Here is a 22,775-nt window from a genome sequence, read left to right as displayed (position 1 = left end):
TTGGCAGACATTTTGGAATGCTTCACATTAAAAAAAAACAAAAAACCCTGCTGTGATCAATATTCTCGGCCAAAGCCTTTGCCTTGTCAGTGACAGTCACTACCGTAGTGTTATGACATCATAATCCATGGTATTCGTATCCTTTACTTTAAGGGTGACCTGAGAATTTGCCACCGTGTAGCAAGGTCTGCTCTCAGGACTCAGCCAAGAAACTTAACAACTATCACGTGACTTTTAGTATTGATGTATTATTTATTCATTAGATTTGTTAACCACTGCTCTAGGCTCATAGTTGTTTACAGCAGGGTAAAATTAAAACAACAATAAAATAATGATTTTCTTGACCAAATGAAAAGAAGAGATGATTTTTATACCCTGCTTTTCATTACCCAAAGGAGTCCCAAAGCAGCCCTTCCTCTCCCCACAACAAACACCCTGTGAGGTAGATGAGGCTGAGAGAGCTCTAAGAGAACTGTTCTGTGAGAACAGCCCTAAGAAGACTTTGACTGGACCAAGGTCACCCAGCTGGATGCATGTGGAGGAGTGGGGAATCAAACCCAGTTCTCCAGATTAGAGGCCACCGCTCTTGACTACTACCCAATGTTTACCATGTCACAAGTTGCAAGGGACGGGCACAAAGGATAAGTGGGAACTAGAGAAAATGTTCTTTTTTTCCAGAACAAGAAAAAAGGATACACAAAAATATTACAAAATACCAGCTAAAGACTAAACAACCAATCTGTGTCTATAGACAGTGTAATGGAACTGATGCTTTTGATGAAAGCTCAAAGGTTGACGCAGATTCAATTCTCACTTATTTATTTCCAGTTCTCCAAATCTGACAAGTTATCCAGATTGCAGTCCTTGGTTTGAATATTTGAAGCTCTGTTAGTCGGCTGTTATAAATCTTTTAGGAAACTCAGTGTTATGTATTTGAATGTTACCCTTGGAATCTGACTAAGAATGCTGTAATTCAAAACAAAGCAACATTTTTTAAAGATCTGCACAGCCAATCAGAAACCTTGCTGGGCAAAAGCCAAACCTGGCCCTTCAGACTTTCCAAAAACACAAGGTGGGTGCTGGAAAGATAGCAGATACCATGGTGCCCAGGTGGGATTACTTTTTACTCTTCTCTGGAGACTCTTAGCAGGCCTCTGTGCCCAGTTATGTTTTTAAAAATCCTCTTTCATTTTAAAATCAGTATTTTTGATAGGAACCTGATGTTTGAGACGAATGGGTCCATAGAGCACTGGAAATGCTACAGTTCTGGAGATCCTGCAGAAGGAAGCCAACGCCACCACGGGTGGTTTCCCATTTTGAAGTAAATGGACGCGGGAGGGGCATCAGTCCTTCTTGTACTTCTCAGCAATCAAACATTTTTCAGACTTCTGGAAGGAGACCACAACACAAAAAGCTCCTCAAAAACTTCGTGTCAATATCTGAAACGATTTGAGAAGCTCCGCAGAAGCGATTTGCTACAGTGAATTTGAAAGCAGGCTTATGAGAAATCAAGCATGACCTTAAAGGGTGGCTTCCTTGAAATTTTGAAAACATTTCATAATTAAACATCATTCTTGTCTGACAAGTACCTTCACTGTTCCTCTCCTCTAGACAATGGGGTGGACATTCTGCAGCTTATTTTGTTTTCCAGCAAGAATGCAGTGGCTCCATTTCTCAATACCCAATTAATAGGCCAAAATATTTCTGGCAACCCAAGTGGTAAATCTAATCTCAAGATAATAAAAGCATGGATAACTAATTTCAGGGTCTGGCAGAGACCGAGATGAAGGTAGTTCTGTCACTGAAACTGAAACTGCTCAGAAAATGTTCAAATTATAAATACCAAAATCCTTGCCAATAGTCAGGTTGCTTGAACTGTGAATCTCCTAAGTAATAACATTCAGCAACAGAAGAAAATGGTAGAACTAAAGAGAGCTGTGAATAAGCAGCATAGGATAAACTACATTCTGTAGGATGTACATGTTTGTTCAGGATATTGTATTTTTGGTATGTCTAAATCTGTTATGGCTGATAAACTGATTAGAACAAGGGGGGGTCATGAAATCGCATACCACAATATACAAATGTGCGATTGTTCTGAACTCCAAAAAACAAATGAATAAAATCTTGAGAAGCATCAACATTTCCTCAATTAAAAAAAAAATCTCACATTTTGTGCATTCAGTGATGATAGGCAAAGACAGTGCAAGGACATAAATTCCAGATAAAACGACATCACATCCTGTTAATACTTTAAAAGTTGAACAAAGATTGTAGGAAAGGCCCCTCACTGGCCATTTGGGGCGGGAGGTCAACATGACCAAATATGGTCATATCACTCAATAAAAGTTTAACAAATTTAAAAAATTTTAAAAATATTTGGGAAACCCTTACAGTGACATCATGAAACCCTAATTGAGGAGGCCTGCCCTAAGCCCTACACTGCTCGGGCTTGCTAGAGAAGAAAAGAGAGAATCTGAATCCAAGCTGATGGTGAATGTAGAAGTCCAATTGAGAGCCAGTGTGATGTAGTGGTTAAGAACAGGATCTGGAAAAACTGGTTTGATTCCCCAGTCCTCCACATGCAGGCAGCTGGGTGACTTTGGGCCAATCACAGTTCTCTTAAAGCATTCTTAGCCTCACCTACATTACAGGGTATCTTTTTGTGGGGAGAGGAAGGGAAGGCAACTGTAAGTTGCTTTGAGACTCCTTTGGAGAGTGAAAAGTGGGGGTACAAAAAAACCCAGCTCTTCTTAATATTTGTGGGATTGCTACATAGAATATCTCAACTGGGCTTTCAAGTACCTCAGCATTTAGTCAAAAAGAAGTTCTTCCTTTGGGGCTGCATAGCACTGTTTCTATCCTGTTGGACAATGGCCCTGTTTCACTCTGTCTCTCAGGCAGCCTTTTTCAACCTGTTGACCCTGGAATTATTTTTCAGGCTTCAAGGAGCCCAGGAAGTGATGTCATCTGGCCACGCCTCCTGGTCACGCCCACCCAAAGTGACATGTTACCAGAAGTGACATCACCATCCACGTTAACAAGCAGCCTTGAGGAAGACTTGGTGGGGGGAGAGGCAGAAGGCAGTTTAAGGCGGGAGTAGACATGCAGACTCCACCCATGAGAGAGCTCACTCATGCTCAGGTGGGGGGAGGGGGAGCAATGGGAATGACTGGTTCCCTAGTTTGCGGCTGAATCCATTAAAGCAGTAGGGGGAAAGGCTGCATTCTTCCTCCAGAGACCTCTGCAGACTCCTGGTTGGGAATCATTGTTCTAAGATGCCTTTCCAACTGGCTCTGGGAGAATTTTATGGATGTTTCTCCAAACTTCTTGAACATGACCATCCACCTCCCTCAACAGGGATGAATACAACAGTTGGCTTTCTTAGAACCAGGCTAGAGAGGTAGCAAAGTGGCTCACATATTCAACCAGGATCGGAAGAACAGGATTCCAGTACCTTTCTGCCTTGAAACTTACTGGGTGGACAAGAGTACAGTGGGTGCTCCTCTGGCCAACTTGGAAGGAGAGAATTAAAAATGCACCTCATAAATCCACTGCATGAAGAAAGCCAAACCATATTTAAGTAAAAGAAATAGTTCTAAAGCTCAAAATCCTCAACTTGGTAGAAAACCTATTTTCTCTCCCTCCCCTTATCCAATAAGGGTGACCATGTTAATCTGTCTGCAGTGGAAGAGCAAGACTCCGAATTTTGTCAGGTACTACTGGTCTCTTACTCCTTCCCCTTGCCCAGTTGCTGGAGACATACTGAGCTCTTTGGGTGACTTGTTTCTTTGCAAATTAATTTTATTTATTTCATTTATACTGCACAGTGGGGACACTTTCTCCTCTATTCTTTTTTATCCTCATAATAACCCTGTGAGGTAGGTTAGGCTGAGAGTCTGTGGCTGGTCCAAGGTCACTCAGCAAGTTTCCATGGCAGAGTGGGAATTCGAACCCAAGACTCCCAGATTCTGATCCAACTATTACAGCCCGAAGACTTCTTTGCCTATGGCATCAAATGTTAATTCAACATGTGACACAGCGCATAGGAACCTCCCTAAATGCTCTCACTTCCTTTTTATGGCACACTGAGGCCGACATGGTGCAGAGAGATCTGTGGAAAAGCCTGTTGCGAGAGAGAGGCCTTCCAGCTGGGGCCAGACCAGCCATTCTGTTCCTCCCCATGGTGACTGTCACACGCGCAGATACCTCTCTGACGCATTCGTTTGCTAACACAACAGAGTCGCTGGAGCTTGTGTAACTTTTCAACGCCTCCAAAAGCTTTAATAAGAGACGGATCGTTTTGAAAGCGCCAAGCAATGTTATTAAAGGTGCTCTCAAAGCTCAAGCCTCTCATCAGAGTAACTGTGAATATATATGTAGATTCAGGAGTGTAGCCAGGTTAGTCTGAAGCAGCACAAGAAAGTTTGAGTCCAGGGGCCCCTTGAAGACCAACAAAGTTTTATTCAAGGCGAAAGCTTCCATGTGTGAATCAATATGCAATTTCCCTTTCCTTGTTCTTCAGCTTAAGAATTTCTGATGCCACCAAGCTTTATTAGTACAGGAGGCATTTTTATAAAGGAGATAGCTGTCATTCACACTCTGGATTTCAATAGATAAAACCACCTAGCATCTGCACCTTCTCCAGCACACATTCCCGGTTTATTCTTCCAGCTACAAGCCATTGCTTTATTGTTTGCAACTGAAGATGCCCTTGAGCAGCAGCTAAAAATAACTTCTAATCTTTTTATCTGTGAAGCATTCGCACCAATATAATTGGTTAATGTTACTTTCACTTAAGCCCACCACAGAATCGAACAAATAAAAATCACAAAGGGCGCTTCTGTTGCCTGGACCATTTCCCTTCCGAGCTTCCAGTCTTTCCTCCGACAAGCTGATATTGATGCTTGATGTTAAATCCTGTGTGTATTGCAAGCACACAGAGTAAAATAATGGGTCTGCAGCCATGTTCACTCAAATGCCTCCAGGAAGTGGTGCCTGTCAGTCTAGTCATTTCTGGTTCAAAACGTAGCATGGCAAGGGAAGGGGGGGTTTAAACCCCTCTCACCACCTGCCACGCTTCCAATCTGAATGCAGCCCATATTTCCCTGGGAATTAAGGATCGGACAGAACCTCCCCCTCACTTTCACTGTAGCCCACTGATCTCCAAAAACTGCTTTTCCTGGGGGAGGGGAGGGGGGAATCCTGAATAGCATTAAGAGAATCTGCAGCAGGAAAGAGCAATCAACCGAAATTGTTGCGTTAGTCTGGATCCAGCTCTGGAACTTGCAATCCCCATCTGATTGACAAGACTGGAGTGGGCAGCTGGGGGTCCCAAGGGTTTGTGAGTTTGGCCTGTGTGTCACATGGACCCTTCTCAGAAACCTGTGTGATATGATATAATGATTAATCTTCCCACCCTTGTCCCATCTACCTGCTGCCTTGAGAATTCATGTTAACAGTGGTGGGAAATTGAGTTTCTCCAACAGTGGGGTACCAACCCCAGCATCACATTAAGTTCTACCCCACAATGTCTGAAATGGCCCATAAGGTTCTCATTTTACCCTTACAAGATTGTGAGAAAATCTCAGTGAATGTCTTACCAATGGGCAGGGATTCCAAACCCTCTTCTCCATATAGACAAAGTCTAAAATTTACCTGCCCTGACCGAGATGGCCTAGATTAGCCCAATCTTGCCTGATCTCAGAAGTGAAGCATGGCTGGCCCCGACTAGTACTTGGATGGAGAACTGCCAAGGAATTCCAGGGTCATGATGCAGGACTGTGACTAGGCCAATGTCACCCAGTTGGCTGCATGTGAAGTGGGGAACCAGCTCTTCAGATTAGAGGCCCCAACTCTTAACCACTGTACCAAGCTTACTCTCAGATTCCCTCAGCTTTTTCAGTCAATCTCACCTCTACCCCTTACAGTCCCCCATCCAAGTTTGCTTTCGGTTCCAATGTTGGCATTTGTTGAGACAGGGCAGAATAAATGTCTAAACAAATAAACAGCCTTCAATATAAAAATGAGAATAGTTTAGCTTTTTGGTCAATTGCATGCGAAACAGAGAAGTTTTCCTTCCAAGTTTCTGAAATTTTGCTACCATTATAATAGTTGTGCAATCATTCCTAGAAATCAGAAAAATGTTCAATATGTCTCCTTCGGATTCAACTTTTGGCAATGGGGCTCGAACTAAAAGATCTCTCCACTTTATTGTGCGCAACGGAAGATGCGTTTGAGAAGCAACTCTCTACAGACCAAGGAAATAACACTCTTGACATTTGACGCAACACCAGTTAAGCATGAAACAAGGAAAACTCACTGGAAGTGCAGTGGAGAATTAGGGCCTTAGTGGGAGGAACGGGGACATAATGAGTACAGCACAGCAAGTACATTCACAGCTTCGCAGTCCAAAAACATCAACCCATTTAGAATTTGTTTACAGCACCCAAAATAGTTACAGCTGCTCAGTTGTAAGACCAGAATGCTTAAGAACTCATTACTACACCATCAAGAGTATGTCCTTCGTATTTTAGAGTTAATAAAATGTTGTGAATCTGACGTCAAAAGCAGAGTTAGGTGGATAGAGGAGTTAAGTCAGCAGACTGGTGGCATCTTGCCATTTGCCCAGGGTCTGTCTGTATAACCAGTACCTGAATTCATCAGTTAGCTGGAGAGAACATAACCAAGCCAGGTAAGTGAGGGGAGGGCTGTCCAACAGGGAAAACAGTATTTGTCTGACCTGGACCATACTGGATCCCCTTCAAGCTCTGGACTCACAGAAGGGGCCTTATCCAGTAGAAGCTTTTACCCTCTCCTCCCCCCCCAAAAAAAAGCAAGCACTGGCTGCTGTACTATCTGCAGACTTGTGGAAAAGGCTTTCAAGACCATGCATGACTTGGGGCCCTTAAATTTCCAAAACTTGAAAGACGCCCATTGAGGACCGCTCCGAAACTCTGGTTAGTCCTTTGGCTATCATTATTTCTAAGATAATGAGGTACTTTGGGACTAGTGTGGTTTAAAAGGCACGTACACCCTTTAAGGCACCATGTACAATGGAATATTACAGAGATCAGTAGTCACATTCAAAGTCTTTACAACCATTATTTTATTTATTTGCATAACAAACCTATGAGGAAGAACAAAGTTTGAGTCCAATATTTGAGGTAGGCGTTTGTGTCCTTATTTTGCAGAGGAAAAAACAGTGGTGTAATTGATACAAGGTGGCCTGCCTTCCTTGCAGCTGCAGTAGTAAAAGCTTGTCCCTTGTATAGGCAGCTATTCAGAAATGCTGTATTCCCCAAAAAGTAGGTAGTTCTCTCAAAAAATGGTTTATAAGATGCATCTGTACACTGGGCCAACAGCTAAAATTCCAGATTGGAAAGAAGAACACCTCACATTTTTAGGTACTTCCAACCCTGTTTATTAGTAGCAATTAACATGGAAGACTGAATTGTGCAGAAAGTTACTGTCATTCAACATTCCAGTCATTTCTCAAGAACCCCATTTTAAAAGGCAGTTTCCATAGAAACACACAGTAGTCAGGTGGATTCCAAATCTCTGCTTTACTTTGAAATATGAAGCAGAGATTATCTGTTTCATAGTCTAATCCATAATCTCAATTTATGTTCTGTAAGGAATGAGACTGTCAATATCAGCCTGTTATCATATATACACCAATAAAAACTGGACACTTGGAAGATTTAGTGCAAGAGTGGCCAAACTGTGGCTCTCCAGATGTCCATAGGCTACAATTCCCATGAGCCCCTGCCATGGGCATCTGGAGAGCCACACTTTTGGCCACCCTTTGGATAGCTCATGCTCCAGGTTTAAATGACCACCATTCGGTTGGTCAGCAAAGAGATGTATCCAAGTTACTGGGGAGAAAACCTGGCATCCTCTCCTGCCTTGAGCACGGAACTTCTATGAATTCCCTAAACCATTTTATTTATAAGCAAATGAAGTCACCTTAAAGACAATGCACCTTAGAATAAAAACTTTCAGTTGAGAAGAACTCATCCCAGAGCAACTCCCCGTTTCAATTAACCCCTTCACTGCATAACACGGGTGAAAAAAGCCTCAAGCGTGTCCATCCAGATTCATCTGTTACATCAAAAACGGTGACCAATGGACCAGCAGCAATCCATTTCTGTTCTTGCCTGTGAGGGAGAGAAGAGAGATTTGATTCAGCAGTTTCTCATTTTCCAGACTGCAGTGATCAAATTTAGTCAAGGGGTTTCTTCCACATATCAGGCTGTGATCTACCCTGGCAGTCTTCTGCCAACTAGCAAAACACCTTGTGGACCAACATCTTATCTCAGCCACTTGAGCCGTGTCAATAAGCAAAAGGTCTGCTATAGGTTAACTCCATCCCAGTAGACATTCCAGTACGTGTGTGTCCACTGCCAAAAGCAGCAGCTCTATCTCCCCCCCCCTTCAATGTCTGGGGATTCATTCAAAACGCTGGCAGGGGCTCATGGGAATTGTAGTCCATGGACATCTGGAGGACCACAGGTTGACTACCCCTACTCTATAGAATTAGACTCTTTCTCCACAATGGAAACGATGGGCTCCCTCATCTTACTTCTCTGAAGGGGCACATCACCATTTCTGGGCTCCCCCAAATTTCCAAAAATAACCACTGGCTCTTATGGTGTCTCATGAAGGAAATAAGGAGACCGAATGCCAAGCTATACGTATGCCATAGCGTCTTATTTAACCAATGACTTGCATGTACTTGGATACAAAAATAGTAGCCGTTTTCAGAATGTGAATTCACTGTGGCTGAGCTTTTGTTATAAATTTCTCCATACACCATAATCACCTGGCACACAATCCCCCATTTTACTGATAAGTTCATTGTGAATTTTATTCCTGGTCGACTGATTTGCAGGCTAATGCCACCAGCAAACATCCTGAGATTACTCTTTTTGCAATTTCTGTAGGCTTTCAATATCTTCACCTCCCACTTGTTCCAGCTGAAATAGCTGTTCATACCAACTTCTTGGCCTAAAATAATCTGTGACGGAAGCAGATTATGGAACTGACTCCTTCAGAACTATTATCCTGTGAACCTCTAGGTTTTATTAGCAAAAAGCTCCTCATTTCCTCTTTTTGAATCTGTAAGTGACTCGAGGCTGGCTTGGCTTTGAGCAGCAAATGCCTATATTCCATTCATTACAAAGTAAAGAAAAGCAGGGGTCAGAAAGATCCCCATTTCTTTCCGTTCTCAACATCTGCTGCATACAGAACTACCCATCATCTATTCACTTGCTCTTTTCCGAATTCCTGTAGCTGCTTGATCTGCAAGAAATAGGTTGCCACATGATCTTCTAAAAACATCCAGACATCTGCTTTTTTTTAAAAAGAGCTATCTGTCATATCTGGCACCAATAAAACCTCAATTGCTAGGAACTACAAAACCCGACTGACAGGCAATTTTGAAAATAAAATATAAAATTACATCATGATAAACAGCTACACTTATTCCATTTATAATACTACTGGCAACAGCAATTGGACCACCATAGCTTGGAATTTAAGCAAGACTTTTATGATTTGTGTTTCTCCCAACAAGATCCAGAGAAGGATCTTCATCCTTCCCAATGGGTTTGAGAGGAATACTCTACCCTTCTGTCTTGGCCTCTTGAAGCACCACCCAGCCTTAAGAGGGCAAAGCTAAGAAGGGGACCGGTTGCCAGATACCATCCCGCACAGATGCCTCATGTGTCTGTGGCCTCTTTTAGTATATTTCTATGCATTTTAAATCTTGCATTAATGTTCATTGTTCACTGCCTTGGGGACCTTAAGTTGGGGGCAAAGGTGGCTTGATGTTCTAAAGCAGGGCTAGTTAAACTGCAGCCCTCCTGATGTCCATGGACAAATGCTGGCAGGACAAATGCTGGCAGGGGCTCATGGGAATTGTAGTCGATTGACATCTGGAGGGCCGCAGTTTGACTACCCCTGTTCTACAGAATTCAAACATCCTTAATAGTGCTCACTTCTCAGTGGAAGAGCATCTGCTTGGCATGCAGAAGGTCCCAGGTTCAACCCCTGGAATCTCCAATTAAAAGGAAATGTACAGACATACCATATGATAAATAAAATAATGTATTATAGAATCACGGACCAGTTGTATATGCAAGGATATTCAACCACAAGTTTACCACTTTGACCATGGATATGAACTTTTGGTATAAAACAAGAAGGATGCACAGGCCTGATGAAGTTGGTGCAGCTGGAGGTAGGGAAGACGGTTAGGAGCCACCACTGAGAGGTTAGCACTAGTCTAGGCATTCTAGAGCAGGGGTAGTCAACCTGTGGTCCTCCAGATGCTCATGGACTACAATTCCCATGAGCCCCTGCCAGCAAATGCTGGCAGCTCATGGGAATTGTAGTCCATGAACATCTGGAGGACCACAGGTTGACTACCCCTGTTCTAGAGGGCCGTTATCTAGCATGTAGCAAAGTTCTGAAGCAATACATGTGCTGAGCACCACATTGGTACCATTCCTGAGTCCAGAGGCATCCTGCTTTATAGATCCCAAACAACCTAGGTCCCCCAGGAAGGAGCCTATAGTCAATTCAGTACTGATGGAGTTGCAGTGGGGGACGGGGGAGGTGCTGGCAAGAAAATGGGATTATATAGAGATTTTATTGTTATTGGGGAGAATAACCCTGGGCTATGTTCCAACTGCTTCTTGCAGAAAGGATGGCTTCAAAATAGCAGCATTACTCAGGTGTTCAGGAGGGAAGACAGGCGTAATAAGAAGAGCTGGGTCTCAGATTTGACACACACACCTTTCACAGCTGTCCAGGCATATACGTCTCTTTTTCCCAACCTTCAGCAAAGCTCTACCTTTAAAGATTGCTTTGGAGTTGGCACTTCTGTAGAATTAGGTATGACACACAGGATCAAAAGATCACAATAGGGGGGGGGGGGGTGCTTGTTGCAAGCTAGGGTGGAAATGCAGCTTGACTGCTGCCGTAATACTAAGCAGCAGATTTCGGTGGACGAATCAGAAGATGGCTAAGAGGAGGTCGGTGTGTACTAAGTTTACTGGTCTGGGAAAGAGAGGAAAGAATGAATGTTCTCAGCACGGCATTAAAAGCAGCATCACTTCTTACCTTTGCACAAGAATAACTCTTCAGCTGCTATTTTACTCATGCATTCAACTACAGCACCTTTTTTCCCCAGGAGGCCACACTTCTGAGGAAGAAAACTTATTGTTCATGATTCAACTAGTCCTCCCTAAACAGGAGGGAAAGCAAAATTCATAGTTAACCAGCTCATTCTGCCACAGTTGCTCACAAGCCAGGCAACAGTTCCTGAACCTAAGGAATTTAGCCTGAATGAATTAAATGAATAGCAACAGATTGCACAATATGTATCGAAGAACAACAAATGGCTTGTCACTTTTAGTGAAAGAGTTGCAATCCATGGCCTTAGCATTCCAGATCCCTCTGCTACGTAATGCAGAGCTTCTTTGACTCAATGCCACTGGGAAACTTTTCTCCCATTTCCCCAGCAGCTTCTGTGCACATCCCAATTTTTATCACCTTGTCTGGCACGGCTTTGGGACTGGCTACCCTGTGGGAGAGAGGTCCTGGGCCCATTCCACATGCATTGGGAGATGGTGGGTGCTGCTTTGGAAGTTTTTAAGCAGAGGCTAGATAGCCATAAGACAGAAAGGCTGATTCTGTGAACTTGGGCAGATTGTGAGTGGGTGGGCAGGAAGGGATTGTGTTTGGCTCTTGTGGCCCTTTCTTGCATCTCCAAGGAAATGCCCATCACCACTTTGAGGTCTGGAGGTGAATTTCTTCCAGACCAGACTGGCCAGTGATTCAGGGTTTGTTTGTTTTTTTTTGGGGGGGGGAGGCATCATCTGAGCATGGAACTGGGGTCACTGTGGGTGGGTTGTGAATTTCCTGAATCCTGCAGGGGGTTGAGCTACATGACTCTGGAGGTCTCTTCCAACGCTAGGATTCTAATGCCCTCCTTAAGTAGACTTTCATGTTCTGCACAGGAACATCCAGCTGCAAAAAGCACACTGAACATGCATGGTCCAATGTGCACAGAATGAGCTCAGATATTCCTGGTCTCACACTCTGCCACCATTTCCTCTGTCTCCAGCGGCAGGGGGAGTTAAATAGCCATTGACTTGGAATATTAATTTGCGTGCAGAGACCCCCATAGCACAAGGGGGAGGGCGGAAAAGCGTAGCAATAACCAAGAAGTCCTGAAAAGCCATCGCCCTGGGGAGCAGCCCCTCTCCTATCCAGGCAGTCTGGCCAGGGCAGTTTGCAAAACTCCTTAACCCCGGGGAGCCTTCGCCTGTCCCGCCCCAACTCCCCCCCCCCCCTCCCGGTGCAAACTGCAACCAAGCGTCCCTGCCAGGCAGAAGCGCAGCAACCGGCGTGTCTCCCACGACAGGATCCGAAAGCAGAGAGCGACGGCCCTGCTCCGGGTTTTAGTGAGACGGATGCTCTTCCCTCCTGTGTTGCCACCCGAAAGCACGGGGCCGCTTTCGATGGGCACAGTTAAAAGGGATGGGGCGACCGCCCCGCGGGGTTGCAGACCTACCTGCGCCGCCACCACGATCCCCGGGGGCGCCAGCCCCTCGGAGACCCGCTCCTCCGCCCCCGCCCCCCTTTAGGATGCCCCTGCTCCCCACACCTGGCCGTAAAGCGCGCATAACTTCAACGCGCACCCTCACTCACCACTGGCCAGAGCAGGAGAGAAAGAGGCGGTCACGGACGTGCATTTATATAGCACCGCGGGGTGGGGGGGGGGAGGTGGGACGGGAGGACCACGATCCCGCGAGACTAAGTAGCCTGGCGCGTGCGTATAATGCTTCAGGATGGCCCCGCGTGCAAGGGGTAGGAGGAGGAGGAGGAGTGAAAGTGGTTGGGCCGGATTTTTTTTTTTTTTTTTTGCTTCCGTTTGTTCCGGCCGCGGAGCTAATTGGCATGCAGGAAGGAAGGGGGCGGGGAGAAAGTGAGCACTGGCGTGGTAAAGAGCAGCAGGCTCTGATCTGGAGAACTGGGGTTGATTCCTCCTCGCCGTGCAGCCGTGACCTTGGGCCACTCACAGGTCTCTTTGAGCTGTTCTTGCATAACACTGTTCTTGCATCTCTCAGCTCTCTCAACTCCCCTTGCCTTGTAAGGAGTGTGTTGTGGGGTGAAAGAAAAAAGGGTGGTTGCAAGCCGCTTTGGGACTCCTTCGGGTAGGACAAAACGGGATGCAGAAACCCTAGCTCTTTTTCTTTTATTCCACGACTGAAATCTGCGCTTCCTATTCCGCCCTGAAGTCAATGTAGACATTCTTCAACTTTCAAGGTAGAATCCTTTGGTGTGTGCAGGGAAATGTGCATTTTTTAAAAATGCCCTGCCCTGTTCTGTGTTGTTGTTTGCAAACAATAACATGTTGTCCACTATATGAAAATGTTAGGGCCAAATTCCTCTATCTATGCCTAGTTAGAAAATGGGAGGTGTCCAATAAATATAAGATGCTTCTGCTGCTAAACACCCAGAATCCTGTTATAATTGATAGAGTTGCAAAATTCCTACATTAATATGAGCATTTTATCTTTAATTTTGAATACTTTTCTGGTCCCTGTATTATCTATATATGCTGTTCTGTATGTTAATAAAGTTGTCATTGTTGTACCTTTAAAAACTAGAATCCTTTGTGTACAGGGAAACATGCATAAAAATAAAAAATTGTCCTGCCCTGTTCTGTGCTATTATTCACAAACTTCACATGGGAAGGCATGCCTCTGTAGGAATGGGCTTCATGGAATTCTTGCACTGAAGTTCTGGGTCAGAATTCTTACATGGGAAAACTGTCGAAATGTGTAGGGAAAAGGAAGGGGTGCTGAAGTCTGGAACAGTCCTATAATATAATTCCTTATATAATCAGACTAACAGAAAATCCCATTGTAGAAAAAATACAACAGGTGCTAGCCTTCCCCCATTGACCCAGGCAGGCCCACCAAGGCCTGGTGAGGCCACAGCAGGATTGCTCAGGTGGGGGCAAGTGCTGGCAGGTGCTCCCTCCCGACCCGGGCCCTCAGTCCCAGACCCTCCCCGCCAGCTCCCACTCACTGGCTGACTTACCTTTCACAGTCAGTCCAGTAGAGCGGGCTGGAACTTCTTCCACATGGAAGAAGTTGCAGGGGGATGCAGCCGGGATGGGAAAGCCTACCTGATTGGCCGTTTGTTGGACAGATGGCCAATCAGGTGAATGATAAATGCCAACTCCTCCCATCACCCCAGTCGGTCTTTATTTATGTTACAGATGGCATTTTTTTGTAATTACCTTTGACATCAAACAAATCTTTCTGAAGAACATCATGCCTGCCTGGTACTGCTGGAGTAGAACAAGCTTTTTCAACCAGGGTTTCATGAAACCCTGGGGTTTCTTAATGGTACTGGAAGGGTTTCCGGAATGGGTGAGAGTTAATTCATTTTTAATATATATTTTTTTAATTTGTTAAACCATTATAGGGTGACATACGGTCATGTTGACCTGCCCCCTCCTCCCAAAATGGCCAAAGAAAGGCTTGGAGGGGGTGGGGAGGGGAGGGTCCCCAAGGGGGGTGCATATGAGACTAGGCTTCCCAACTATATTCTGCACAATCACACCACTTCCAGAGCTTCTCAAAGCCTGAAGAATGTTTCAGGGGTTTCTCAATGGTAAAAAAATGTTAAGAATGGCTGGACTACAAAGTTGGAGATCCACAGGTTCCAGTCCTTACTTTGCCATGGAAGTTTGTTGGGTAACCTTAGGTGAGTCACCCCCTCTGTCAGCCTTGCCTACCTCACAGGGTTACTCTGAGGATAAAAGGGAGGAATGGGAAATGAGGCTATAATGTCTTGGAAAGATGTTTTAGTGAAGGGAATCGTGGTGGAAGATATTACTGACTGACCCAGGCTAGTCTGATTCCATCAGATCTCAAGCTAAACAAAGTCAGCCCTGCTTAGTATTTTCATATTAGTGAGTGGACTCAAGGTGATTGACAGCAAGGTTTAGAAAAATCATCATACAACATTTTAACACCAATAAAATAATAAAACCTACCTCTTTTAATATTTGACCCTATGAGGGTTGCTCAGAGTTGGGGGTGGGTGCTTTCTAACTGCAGGTGAATTTTTGGCAGGGGTGGTCTCGTATAAGGATAATTAAATTTTATTTGTAGCCCGCCCTTCTCCTAGGGTTCAGGGTAGGTAGCAACATTTTAAAAACAATACAACAATATGATCATACTTTATATACTAAAAACATAATGGATCCCTTAAAATAATTCTAATCACTTGTGTTTGTGTAGTGGGAGGGTTGACATAGACTGACTATTCAGACTCAGGTATCATTTGACTGATGTTTTGACCAGGGAGGCCAGATTTCAACACTGACCATAGTGCTGGCAGAACAACTCTGTCTTACAGGCCCTGTGGAACTGTCCAAGGTCCTGTAGGGCCCTCATCTTGCCAGGGAGAGCATCTATCAGGCTGGGGCCAGGGCTCAAAAGGCCCTGGCTCTGGTTGAGACCAATTTGATATCTTTGGGGCCTGAAATCTTGAGCAGGTTTTCTTCTCTAGATCTTAGATATAAGACCATCAAGGAAGTTACTACGTTGATGCAGACAATGGCAAACTGCCTTTGAATATTTCCTGCCCAGACAACACGACAGGCTTGCCATAAGTCAGCTTTGTGAGTGGATGGCAAAGATAAAATAATTGTATGTATTATCCATTGCTGTATGCATTATCTTGGTCTCATTATCATGTCTACCAACCGAACACCATTTTCTGCATTGTTTCACATGGCCCATTTAATACGTGTTTGTTTCAGAGTCCTGCTTCATCGGGAGGTGGGAGGTTCTCCATTTTTGGAATTTTTTAAACAGAGGCTGGATAGCCATCTGATGGAGAGGTTGATTCTGTGAAGGTTCAAGGGGGTGGCAGGTTACAATGAGTGAACTATAGGGTTGTGAGTGTCCTGCATAGTGCAGGGATTTTGACTAGATGACTCAGGACGTACCTTCCAACATTATTATTCTACTAGTAATCAAGCCCGCTGCAGAGGAATGCAGCGGGCGCTAGGGCCTTACCGCAGTGGTGTGCAGGGTGGTCGGCGGCGGGCTGGTCCGGCGGGCTGGTCGGCGGCGGCGGTGGGCTGGTCGCGGGCGGAGGCAGGCTGGTCGGGGGCGGCAAGCTTCTTCTGTTGGCGGCGGGCTGACGCGGCGAGAGGCACTTCGCGCCTCTCACCGCGTCAGGCCAGGAGGAACTGCGAGCCGCGCTGTGCGCGGCTCGCAGTTCCTGGAGCTGGGAATCGGAGGGACCAATCGGCAGGCGCGAAGCGCCTGCCGATTGGTCCCTCCGATTGTCTGTCGTGAGGAAGGGTCCAATCCGGACCCTTCCTCATCACGGACTAATCCCACCTCTACACCCCTTAGCCATTTATATAGTCCGTGGCGCCTGTGGCGCCACGGGCGGTTTAAAGATAAAGATGATTCTATTCTATTATTCTATCTTTATTCCACTGACTTCATTGTATCATCTGACCTGAGTCCCAGGGAGAAAGGCAAACTATAAAAACTGTAAATACAATTACAGATCAGGAAGTGCAGGTACCTGACCCATAAAAACAACCTTACCAAGTCTAGTGGGAAGTACCATCAGTCTGCAGCTGACTTATTTTATTTTTATTTGTTTTTTATTCATTTATATTTGCATTTATAACCCAGCCATCTTGAGGCTTACAATTATCTGTACACAGCCCGTGGCGCCACGGGCGCCACGGACTGAATAAAAGACTAAGGGGTAGTGGGGAGGAGTTAGGGCGGGACCGGTCTGGGATAAAAACTCGGAGGGGCCAATCAGGAGCCGCGAAGCGGCTCCTGATTGGCCCCTCCAACTGTCCATCCCGCCCGAAGCAGGCAATGGGGAGCCACGCTTCGCGCGGCTCCCCATTCCCTGCTTCACCCACACAGCGACAGGTGAGCAGTCGCCCGCGCCGCCTTCTCCCGGCCAGCGGAGCGGCCTCGCAGCGTCGTAGATGCCGCGAGGCTGCTCCGCCGGCCGAGAGAAGGCTGGGGAGAGCTTCGGGGGCCGTTCGCCGTTTGGGGAGGGTGGGGGTGGAGGGAGCCGGCTTTCTCTCGGCCTCCGGAGCGCCCTCGCTGCAGCGGAGGCCGAGAGAACGCCGTTCGCCGTTTGGGGAGGGTGGGGGTGGTGGGAGCCGGCCTTCTGTCGGCCCCGGCAGCGGCCTCGCCCGGTGAGGCCACTCCCGGGGCCGACAGAACACCGTGGGAGCCTTTGGGGAGGGTGGGGGGGCGGGAGCCGGCCTTCTGTCGGCCCCGGCAGCGGCCTCGCCCAGCGAGCCCGCTCCCGGGGCCAACAGGACGCCGTGGGAGCCTTTGGGGAGGGTGGGGGGCGGGAGCCTCCTTTCCCCACCCCCCTTTTCCCTCCGGCTTCTGCCGGGGCTGAGCTCTCCCTCGCAGCCGCGAGGGAGATCTCCGCCCCGACAGAAGCCTCCTTTCCCAGCCCCACTTTTCCCTCCGGCTTCTGCCAGGGACGGGCTCTCCCCCCCAGCCCATCTAGCGCCCATTTTATTTCAAATTAAAATGGGCTTGAAATCTAGTATGAGCAATAAAACCATAAAACCATATAAATACATTTAAAACTACTGAAAACTGACAGTGCAATATCATAACTGAGTCATTATCTGGTCCCTCTGTAAGGAGGTGATATGGGAGGAAAACTCCAAACTCGGTAGGGGAGGCCCATATGATGATGTGGTTCTTCCGTGCTTCCTGATCTCAACCACATGCCTGGCAAAAGAGTAACATCTTGCAGGACCTATGGAACTGTGCTGGTTCAATCATGACCCTGATGTTCTCCAGGAGCTCATTTCACCAATACTGACATAGCAAAGCAGTCTGTCACTGATTAGTCAGGACATCAGGTCAAAGACAGCCTGGTTCCCGGTTACCATTCCCTCACAAGGCACATTTTTGCCCTCATTTATGGATCTGTTTTAAAGTGACTGTGCTCCAAAAGCCCACACTTCTCTCAGCAGAGATTTGCCTCTTGGATTTACTTTCCCCTCCTTGTTTTCTATAAGGCTGCTGTTTCCCCTCCCCACACCCTGCTCCTGCAGGAAAAGAAAGATAAGCAAGCAGCCTTGTGCTCCACTCGCCCCTTTCCTGGCTTGCTCTGGCTGTGGACTTGGGAGTCAAAAGGCAGGAAATAAAGCACTCTCCAGCCTTGTGCTCCTTCAATGCTGGATGGAGCTTCACCCAACACCTCCCCCCCAATCAAGCGGGAAGGAGACTGAAAATCGGGATAATGAAAATGCAGAAGGGCGACGTGTTTAAAATCAGGAAAAAGGAAGGCTGGTTCAAATCAACCAGAATTCAGCAAAATTTACAGTGGGGGAAAAATTAAGTGCAGAACAAGCCCTAGATGGTCCAGGCAAACATGATCTCACCAGGTCTTGGAAGCTAAACAAGACCAACACTCACTAGTATTTGGATGGGAGACCCCCAAGGAACATTAGGAGTCATATCACAGAGACAGCAAATGGCGATCACCTTTGGATATCTCTTGTCTATCTGTGAAACAATCCTTAAATAGCCAGTTGAGCAACCATGTTAAAGGTAGAGCTTCTGTCATGGGGGGGGTTAGGGGTGGAGAATAACATTACCACTTAACATGCACTAAAGACAGTCTTTGATTGTTTGATCAAACAGAGCTAATAACAATACTTAGAAGAGGCCAGTCCTTCTGTCCTGATTACTTTTCTGAGTATTTTGCAGGCATTTGTGCCCTTTATATGATCAAAGCTGGCATAGTTTGTGCTTTGATTATCTGGGTACAGAATGTATCCACTCTCCATTTATGACATCAGTGGAGGACAAGAATGTATAGATGTCTTATCTTTATGGAAGCTGACATTGGGTTCAGTTTGAGCCCCTGGACTTCAACTGTCCTGTGGTTTAAGTTTATGGAAATCAGAGCTTTGGATTAATACAAGGATATTGGAAGGACAGGGCCCATTCTGCACGCATTAGATAATGCACCGTTGATGCACTTTAGAAGTATATTTTCCTGTTCTGCATAGGAAAATCCATCTGCAGAAGCATTATGCAGTATATGCAGAAGGGGCTCAGAATATAGAATTAAAAGGCCAAGAGGATAACTGCTGGAAATGAAAGTTAAATCTTAGAGCAAGGAACAGTGAATAAAGAGAGCCGAAATATTACTAGGTAACCAGGTAGCATATCTAGTTGCAGTTCCAGTTAAAAGCTAGTCAGTTGTGCTTGGCTTTCACTTATTCCTCTACGTCTCTGGTTTAAACAATGAACAAAGGTACATTCTTGCTGGTAACAAAAGCATACAGAGGCTGTTTGAAGAAGATGAAATCTCGGTCCTGTCGCCACTGCCCTCCATGCTCTTATAAAAAGTAATTTAAGACTGACAGCTTGAGCAGCCTGCAGACTTCCTCATATATTTACAGAGCAGATGGGAATGTTGACAAATAGGGTACTTGGGCCTACCCTTGGCCTTGACCCAAAAACTACAGCTGTTTGAAAATGCAGCTGCAAGGGTCCTCATGAGAACTCCTTGGAGAATCCACATCCAGCCAGTGCTGAGGCAGCTGCACCGGTTACCAGTTGAATACCGGATCAAAATCAAGGTCCTGGTGTTAACCTTTAAGGCCATACGTGGTCTGGGCCAAGTGTACTTGAAGGACCCTTTTTCTGCTTAGCCCCCCCCCCCATAGGGATTTTTGATTCCTGGCCCACAGGAAGTTCGCCTGGCCTTGACCATTTCACCTCCCTGGTGGAATGAGCTCCCAGAAGAGCTGATTCAGTTCCGGACTGATTCAGTTCTGCTGGGCCTGTAAAATGGAGCTCTTCTGCCAGGCTCTGGGTTGAGGCCAGGCTGATAAAAGATCTTGCCTCTCCTCCAGTGTTTCCTAGATGCAACATTGACCCTGGGGATCTGGCAGACCAAGGGGGAGGATTGGGTGGGGTGGAGGGTCTGCGGGTAGAAGTTCATATGGATTTTTGTTTGTATGTGTTATGTGTTGTGAGGTGCTACAAAGTGGCAGGTCTAGGAGCAGCGGCATATAAATAGAAAGAAAGAAAGAAAGAAAGAAAGAAAGAAAGAAAGAAAGAAAGAAAGAAAGAAAGAAAGAAAGAAAGAAAGAAAGAAAGAAAGAAAGAAAGAAAGAAAGAAAGAAAGAAAGAAAGAAAGAAGCCTTCCCCTTTTATAAAGTCATAAATGCAATGAGAATGCCAGTTTTTAGTGAACTGTTTTATGCCTGTTGATGGTGAAATTTTAAAAATCTAGATGCCGTAGTGATGTGGGAAGAAACTGCCTTTCTCAAAGAAGCTGTAGCAGGATCATATGTGCATTTAATCAGCACTGTGTCCCCCTGGGTCCAGGTGTCTTCCCAGGTAAGAGGGACTAGAATTTCAGCTTTGAAATTCAATGGACTTAGAAGGGCATTGCCCTGCTTAGGACAGCACTGGTAGAGAGATGTATGCCCAGGTACTTCCCTGCTCCAGACCAGCTTAGTGTAGTTGCTATCAGCAGCAGCCTCTAATCTGCAGAACCGGGTTTGATTCCCCACTCCTCCACATGCAGCCAGCTGGGTAACCTTGGACTAGTTACAGTTCTCTTGGGGTTGTTCTTGCAGAGCAGTTCTGTCAGAGCTCTCTCAGTCTCACCTACCTCACAGGGTGTTTGTTGTGGGGAATGGAAGAGAAGGTGATTGTAAAATGCTTTGGGACTCCTTCAAGTAGTGGAAAGTGGGTATTAAAAGACAGGTCTTCTTCTATTGTTCTATTCCCATACGTAGTGAGGTTTGGAAATCATGAGAGATACCTTCAGACTACTGAGAAATTGGTGCCAGCTTGGTTTGTGGTTAAGAGAGGCAGCTTCTAATCTGGTGAGCTGGGTTTGATTCCCCTTTGCTTGACATGAAGCCAACTAGGGTGACCTAGTTACAGTCCTCTCAGATCTGTTCTTGCAGAGCAGCTCTCTCAGAGCTCTCTCAGCCCCACCTATCTCACAGGGTAACTGTTGTGAGGAGAGGAAGGGAAAGGTATTTGTAAGCTGCTTTGGGACTCCTTTAGGTAGTGGAAAGCGGGCTATAAAAAAAGCAGCTCTTCTTCTATTGTTTCCAATCACCACAACTACCCATCTAAATTTTTCAAGGATACAGTGAGACAGTCCCATATGTATTATTCTGAGATCCTCGGAAGAAGGGTGAACTGATGTAGTTCTTTAAAAATGGTCAGTCAGGGGTAGTCAAACTGCGGCCCTCCAGATGTCCATGGACTACAATTCCCAGGAGCCCCCTGCCAGCATTTGCTGGCAGGGGGCTCATGGGAATTGTAGTCCATGGACATCTGGAGGGCCGCAGTTTGACTACCCCTGGAGGACTGGTTACCATACTGCTTCTGGTAACAGCGAACATTGCAATCTTATACCAGGTTACTCCAGTTTAAGCCAAATGAAATGAATGGGTTTAGGCAGGAGTTAACGCTGCATAGGATTGTACGGCAAATGCTCTCGAACACCTGGAAGTAGGTGCTTTTAGTATTAGTAATATAGCCCACAGACAACAGCCAACAGTTTTGATCTGGCTGTTGCTAATGCCTGGATTTATTAGGAGCCATATAAATACGGGCTTTACAAGATTTACACTGAAAATAACCCTTGTTCAGCTGGAAACCCACATGCTGTCACAGTAAACCCACTGTTTGGCTTTCTACGGTGTATGTGCCCTGCAATTAGCGCTTCAAGACTACTATATACAAATCCGGGAGGAGAAAAGGGCACACAGATGCAGTGTGTATTTTGCAAAAGACAGAAGTGCCATTCAGAGCTCCCACAATATGTTATTTTTGTTTCAGACCTTTCCCCCCCCCTGCAGAGCAGCTCCACTGAAGCTAATTGGATTATGAACGTGACCATAAAGCGAGCCCCGCAAGTCCTGTTGCCAAAAGGAGCCAGTCAGAAGCAGAGCATGAAAGCAGCAGCATGTGCATGTTTGTCTCCGGCACCTGGGCCCTGGCAGAGGATCCTTCAAATAAATGTTATTTAAGATGCAGCTGAGCAGACCAATTTAGACATTGGGACATCACCAAATTAGCGTGCCCCCCAGCCCCAAGGCATAAGATTTTATACAGGTGAGAAAATCACACCCAATTAAGTCATCCCAGATTGCCCACTCTGGCACCACCCCTGCTAAGACCTTCCAATGAAAACAGTCTAGGTAGTATTTCATAAAATAATAATATTCCATCCTGTCCCTGCTCAGGGAGTTGAGAGAAAAATGAGGCAAAGGACAATGGCCAATAGCAAGGCTGGGTGAGATGTCAGGATGTTACTCTTCCCTTGTTAGAGACAAGGCAGAGTTTCTGTAAACAGGTGTCTTCAAGCTAGTCCTTTACGAAGACTCAGGGACATGAAGCTGCCAGGTTTTAGTGATGCACTCAAACTATGTACACACTGACATGGTGGAATACATACTGATATGGTAAAATGGCAAAATATAATACTGAAACATGGAATCTTACAATACTGAAATATGAATTCTGAAACAAACCCGTCCGAAATTCATAAGTGCACAAATGGTTCATATACCCATAGTTGCGTAGAAAAGAACAGTACTACAAAAAGTTTATAAAAATGGAACGATACCAAAATAGAATAATACAAACATATAAAAAGGTCATAAAATTCAAGTCGTCTCTCCT

At 45.7% G+C, this 22,775-nt stretch overlaps 1 long non-coding RNA gene and 2 other non-coding genes across 4 annotated transcripts; all 3 read right to left on the bottom strand.

Moving 5' to 3' along the window:
* Positions 1-7,084: 7,084 nt before the first annotated feature.
* Positions 7,085-12,882, bottom strand: LOC143819857 (uncharacterized). Of its 2 annotated transcripts, none has more exons than XR_013225130.1 (3): positions 12,721-12,882; positions 11,128-11,251; positions 7,085-8,159 (listed from the first exon to the last, which is right to left on the bottom strand). It is a non-coding gene; the product is annotated as an uncharacterized LOC143819857 (long non-coding RNA). The 2 variants fall into 2 exon arrangements; XR_013225131.1 differs by having other exon boundaries at positions 12,711-12,740.
* Positions 9,559-9,676, bottom strand: LOC143820097 (small nucleolar RNA SNORA26). Its single transcript, XR_013225239.1, has one exon. It is a non-coding gene; the product is annotated as a small nucleolar RNA SNORA26 (small nucleolar RNA).
* On the bottom strand, positions 12,416-12,538 carry LOC143820098 (small nucleolar RNA SNORA26). The gene has a single exon (XR_013225240.1). It is a non-coding gene; the product is annotated as a small nucleolar RNA SNORA26 (small nucleolar RNA).
* Positions 12,883-22,775: the final 9,893 nt, after the last annotated feature.

This window comes from Paroedura picta, chromosome 10 (genome assembly GCF_049243985.1).
Source record: "Paroedura picta isolate Pp20150507F chromosome 10, Ppicta_v3.0, whole genome shotgun sequence".
NCBI classification, from domain to species: domain Eukaryota; kingdom Metazoa; phylum Chordata; class Lepidosauria; order Squamata; family Gekkonidae; genus Paroedura; species Paroedura picta.
Note: the sequence above shows the minus strand (reverse complement) of the source record. Positions and strands in the feature narration are given on the sequence as shown.